The sequence below is a fragment of the Pecten maximus genome, chromosome 13 (genome assembly GCF_902652985.1).
Source record: "Pecten maximus chromosome 13, xPecMax1.1, whole genome shotgun sequence".
NCBI classification, from domain to species: Eukaryota; Metazoa; Mollusca; class Bivalvia; order Pectinida; family Pectinidae; genus Pecten; species Pecten maximus.
In genome coordinates this window covers 19,445,001-19,452,013 of record NC_047027.1, presented here as the reverse complement: position 1 = coordinate 19,452,013, position 7,013 = coordinate 19,445,001, and positions in this window count along the sequence as shown.

Genomic DNA, 7,013 nt, shown 5'->3' with positions numbered 1-7,013 from the left:
TATGCTTTAGAATTCATCTACCGCCCAGTTGAATATTGAAAAAAAAAATTGTTCAAACGTACCTGCGCACTATACACGAGTGCGCACTATACCCGAATATTTACGGTATGTCCAATAAAAGGTAATGGTTCTGTTACGTTTTGTATGCAATCTGTGTTAAACTTAAACGGTTATTTGTTTTGACATTAATAACCTGTTATTTTGTCGAATTCCATTTTATCGTTTACCTTTTGCAAACATGACTTGCACATCAGATCGTTATTGAAGTGACTAAGTGAAAGAAACTTTACCGTGACTGTATATCGGCAAAACTACACCAAATTACAAGTGACATAACAAAACATTACATATATATTTACATGTATTGACCAGTCTTCACACTAAACTGATGAGCGACAGAGCGAAGTTAGTATGATTATATAATGTTGACAAATATTGACCAAACTTTTCACCAAAAACGATAACTCGCTTAATTCAAACACTCGGATAACTCGAAGTTTTTTCGTGGTCCCGTCGACTTCGAGTTAACGAAGTTCCACTGTATATATATAAAAATTTATGTTATGGTACTCTTCTCATTATACAAAGTGTTCCATTTATAAATACTGGCAGAAATTCTCTTATAGTTGTTCAAAAGGCGTTGTATTATGAAACTCCTCAATGCTGTGTATTAACAAAACAAGTAAGTTATCCTTGAAATGAGAAGGGTTTTCTTTTGAAGCTCCTCTTTATAACTAAATAATTATATTTTCTGAATTTAAAACGATGTTTGGTTTTTATAGGCTAGCATTGCTATCATTTTAGCCACTTTTTCTAAACCTATGGGCCTTCATATCATTGTGGAATTTTAACCACTTTTTCAGGACCCAGTAAAAGATGGTGAAAAGAAAATCAGGACCGACTATGATGATCTCCACGAAGAAATGCAACAAGCATTCCGCAATCTAGAGGACTAAAATTCTTACATAAACCCAGACATTTCGTTATTGTAGATCAAAATTTCTGTTATGATTTTCATTACTTTGTACACATGATGTCAATATTATCTTACGATAAATATAGTTATCTTTTTAAAGGTCCAAATGTGATCAACCTGACCAAGAGAAAGGACAGTAAATTTGGCAACTATGATGGGTTAATAGACAACAGGATTGTGTAAGGTGTATGTTAGAAACCAGTGATGATTGTATAAGTTGTATTAAAGACCGTTGAAGTGAATATTGTATTTCTCAATGGATATCTCATCTTAGATATATACATTAAGGTTGGAATTTGTTCACAAGGTGTACAAGATAAATTGAAAAGTGGATTATGTTGTTCAGATCCCTAATAAAAAACTTGCAAATCTTCAAAATACAAACTTTCTTAAGAAATGTATTCATTGCTCGGATCTTATCAGTGTCGTTTCCTTTTTTTTTTTTTTTTTTTTTTACATTATTGAAGATTAAAGTTGTTCATCTAGTTATAGAGGGTAATTTGACTTTGTTATGACTGTGTGATATTTGTTTAAGAAAATGACATTGGCTTGTATGTATTTCTTTGGTATTCTCCTGTATTCAATGAAAAATCAAGATTCCAATTACGAATTATATACATGAAACTTGCACAAGTGGGATAATTTTACAATAAACAGGCATTTTTATTTTTGTAGGGGGACTTTGAAAAAAATGTCTTTTGTCAAAATTTATAACCCGAGTTCAAAATGTTTTATTTGTGTGGCTTTTTTTATGTTGAATGATAATTTAAATTGGAGTCTTTGAACTTGTGTAATGCTGGAAGTGAAAAATGGAGTGAATATTTAAAAATCATTTTTGCAAAGATTTGGAATTTTAAAAATGCTTCTAGAAAAATACCATTGATGAAACACTAATGAGTAAAATATAGCAGACATTTTTTTTTTGAAAAAACATAATTTTCCAACTTTCTCATTAATTTATCATTAATTAGAGTTATCTACCTTGTGTATTTCTAGAGGTTAAAACCACTTGATGCTGATTACTAGTCAATCATTGTTATAGTAGAAATGCTAGTTGATAAACATGTATGTAATTGTGGTTGAAAATCATATAGATTATGATTAGTATGTTATGATAAGTATATATATATATATTGTACATTGTATATAGCTCATTATCTATTGACACTTTAGCAGTACAATTTCACATTCCTTGGTGATTTTCTTCTATTTTGCTGCTATGACAACTATTGTTGTATTGGATCTTGAATGACCATTGTTGCCATGGACAACTGTGGTTGCTATTGACGATATGTTGCCATAAACAACAGTTGTTGTTAACAACCAATATTCCAATATGTCTATTAAAACTAATTGTGATATACATAAACTCATTTATACAATGTTTTTATTTTATTCGAGTGCTTCACCATGAATGGGATAAGTAGTTTTATTATACATGAACTGATGAAAGTTGAATCATGAAATTCAGAACATTTCTCATACCACAAATAATTTTGCTTCCAGCTGTTTTGAAATTTGAGAATAATCACCCCAGTGTCATATTCTCCTTTGAACAATTTTGTAAATGCTAGATGAACAATTCGTGATTCATTTATCTGTCGGACAAAGTGAGATCAGAGTCTTCAAAATCAGTAGATTTGTTATGAGTGAACGTTTGAAGGGATGAAAAAATACTTTTAATTATATTCTTGCCGTAATTAAACAACTTTGAAATCATTATCAAAACATGGCATTAATTATCAAAATGCATTTTATATCGTCACTGCAGGTCGTTGTCAAGTCTGTATGTATATATAGAAATCGTGTCTGGAAAACCTTTCTGGTTTAAATATTCACCTATTACTTACTAGGTATATATAATAAGTATTATGTTTTAACAAGTGTGAGTAAATTATAAGACGATGGTTTGTAGTATTCCTGGTATGAATGTAATGATGAAATCCTTACCATTAGTTTTATGTGAATTTAGAATCCTGCTGTCTCTCATCAATAAAATATATGTATTATATATCAAACAAGTATTATAAAGTGGGTTAGTTACGAATAATGTAACCATGGTAACTAGGTGTCTGATGGAGTAATCAGGGTGTTTGATGGAGAAATTCTGTCAGTTTACGCAAAAAATGACGAGTCCGATCTACAGTGATATTGATCCAGTATCTAACACGGTTGTGCTGTTTAAGTTTGAGGTTTAATTTAAAATAATATTTATTTATAAGGTAAAATAATAAATCATTTAAGGGTAAAGAGAAAAAGGAGGACGGGGGAGGTTGGTGAATTAACTGAAAATAGGAATATATAATTTATTAAATAAAGGAAATCTTGTGTTTTTCTTAAAACCAAAATAAGATTAGTGACTTACCTGATCTAGAAAAATTGAATTGTTTTGTTTTACAAAAAAAAATAAATTTGGAAATTTTATTTGAAAAATTGTGGACCCACCAGCATGTTGATTATAAGAAGTTGAAATTCTTCTTTGTGTTGTATACTGGACTTGTTTGTCTGAAGAAGTCTGATATTTTGTAAAGGAAGAGAGCAGGGTGTCTGGTATCATAATGTATACCTGTAGGATGGATTATCAGTTAATGTAATCAAGAATAAATGATAATAAGTTTAAACCTTAGTGAGTTTGTCTTTATTGTACATGTTACATCTGACTGGGTGGACAGTTGGTCTTTACTTTTTCCTAACTAGGAAATTTAGTTTCCAGCAAAATAATAAGTAATCAATTAAAGGAGTGTATTCTAGAAATAAAAGGACTATAATGTTTGAGAAGAATGTAGAGCAGAATCTGTTAACCTTGGGAGTTTTGAGATCATTACAATTCTTTAAATCGTTAGATTCATCAATACAGTTCACTTATTCACAGTGCAAACAAAACCAAAGATATATAGACGATCGGTCACACGTGCATTACATGTATATTCGTACATTACATTTACCTATTACTCTTACATTACATTTACCTATTACTCTTACATTACATGTATCTGTTACTCAGATTACATTTATCTATTACTCTCACATTACATTTATCTGTTACTCTCACATTAGTGACATTACATTTGTATATTACTCTCACATTACATTTAACTATTACTCTCACTTTACATTTATCTGTTACTCTCACATTACATTTATATATTACTCTCACATTACATTTACCTATTACTCTCACATTACATTTACCTATTACTCTCAAAGTACATTTATCTGTTACTCTCACATTAGTGACATTACATTTGTATATTACTCTCACATTACATTTAACTATTACTCTCACATTACATTTATCTGTTACTCTCACATTACATTTATATATTACTCTCACATTACATTTACCTATTACTCTCACATTACATTTTCCTATTACTCTCACATTACATTTATCTGTTACTCAGATTACATTTACCTATTACTCTCACATTACATTTACCTATTACTCTCACATTACATTTACCTATTACTCTCACATTACATTTATATATTACTCTCACATTACATTTACCTATTACTCTCACATTACATTTATCTATTACTCTCACATTACTTTTATCTGTTACTCTCACATTACATTGATCTGTTATTATCACAGTATATATATAAATATCACATATATTGGTCTGCTACTCTCGTTACATTTATCTATTACCCATCACATTAATTTAATTTGATCACATTTATCTGTTCCCACATTGCATTTATCTTTTAATCTCATGTATTTATCTATGAGACTTACATAACGTATCCTTATCTTTATTTTTAGGTTACCTCCTAAATAACCATTTCTAGGAAAGTACCTATTTAGTAATTATTTCTAGGATACCTCCATAGTAACCATGTCTGGGATACCTCAATAGTAACAATGTATAGGATACCTCAATACTAACCATTTTTAGGATACCTCCATAGTAACCATTTCTAGGATACCTCAATACTAACAATGTCTAGGATACCTCCATAGTAACCATTTCTAGGATACCTCAATACTAACAATGTCTAGGATACCTCAATACTAACAATGTCTAGGATACCTCAATACTAACAATGTCTAGGATACCTCCATAGTAACCATTTCTAGGATACCTCAATACTAACAATGTCTAGGATACCTCCATAGTAACCATTTCTAGGATACCTCAATAGTAACAATATCTAGGATACCTCAATACTAACCATTTCTAGGATACCTCAATAGTAACCATTTCTAGGATACCTCAATACTAACCATTTCTAGGATACCCCAATAGTAACCATTTCCAAGATATCTCCATAGTAACCATTTCTAGTAGAGTTTTAAAGCAAAATTTAAGCTACATGTAAGTTCCCATTTTGGAACCTGACCTCTCTGTCCCCAGCGGTCACACAAGCCTTATTAATTAGCTCACTGTGGCGTCCGTTGTCCGTCCGTCCGTCAACAATCGACTTCTTCTTCATAACCACAGATCAGAATTTGACTAAATTTGGTCAAAAGCATCCCTATGGGGTGGGGACTGAAAATTGTACCAATGGTGGGGCTGACCCCCCGGGGGTCTTAGGGACGGGGCCAAAAGTGGTCAATTTGGCAAAATTGATATAAATGACTTCTCCTCTGAAACCAAGTAATAGATATTGCTCATATTTTCCTGGTAGCATCCCCTCGGGGTAGGGATTCAAAATTGTACAAATGGTGGGGCTGACCCCCGGGGGTCTGAGGGGCGGGGCCAAACAAGGTCAATTTGGCTAAATTGATATAAACAACTTCTTCTCTAAAACTAAACAATGGATATCTCTCATATTTGCCTGGTAGCACCCCCTTGGGGTAGGGATTCAAAATTGTACAAATGACGGGGTTGACACCCTGGGGGTCTTAGGGGCGGGGCCAAAAGGAACCAGTTTGGCTAAATTGATATAAACCACTTCTCCTCTAAAACTAAACAATGGATATCTCTTATATTTGCCTGGTAGCACCCCCTTGGGTTAGGGATTCAAAATTGTACAAATGATGGGGCTGACACCCCGGGGGTCTTAGGGGCGGGGCCAAAAGTAAACCAGTTTGCCTAAATTGATATAAAAAACTTCTTCTCTGAAACTAAGCAATGGATAATGCTCATATTTGCCTGGTAGCATCCCCTTGGGGTAGGGATTCAAAATTGTACAAATGACTGGGCTAACCCTCCTGGGGGCTGAGGGGCAGGGCCAGAAGGGGATCAATTTGGATAAATTGACATTAACAGCTTCTCTGAAATTAAGCAATGGATATCGCTCATATTCGCCTGGTACATGTAGCATCCCCTTGGGGTAGGGATTCAAAATTGTACAAATGTTGGGGCTGACCCCCCGGAGGGACTGCGAGACAGGGCCAAAAGGGATCAATTTGGCTGAATTGAAATTTTTAGAATTACAATAAAATCAATGTTCATGTACCCATATAAAATGCTTGTGATATATTGACATAGCAACACCAGTGACAAATATACTTATAATTAAGCATCATTCCTTTTTCATATCTCATGAAACCTGGTGAGCGATACAGGCCCTCTGGGCCTCTTGTATTAAATAAGATTGGCCTCCGAAATAATGTTTCACAACAAATTTGGTTGTATTCCACAGAAAGGTTAAGGAAGAGTAGGGTTTAAAGCAAAAATTCACCCAAATTCCCTGGGGCTTGCCACTTGGACCCCATGGGTCATACCAGCCTCATTTTGTGCCCCGCCACTTGGGCCGGTCATACCAGCCTCATTTTGTGCCCCGCCACTTGGGCCGGTCATACCAGCCTCATTTTGTGCCCCGCCACTTGGGCCGGTCATACTAGCCTCATTTTGTGCCCCGCCACTTGGGCCGGTCATACTAGCCTCATTCATATGAAATTTGATTGCCCTTACCTAAAATATTTCTTACTAAATTTGAATGTAATTCACACAAAGGTTAAGGAAGAATAGGGTTTTAAAGAGGAAAAAAACAAACAAAAAACAGAGTTCCCTTTTGGGGCCCCAAACACTTTGGCCCTTTTGGTAACACGGGCCTCATTTATATAAAATATGATTGCCCTTCC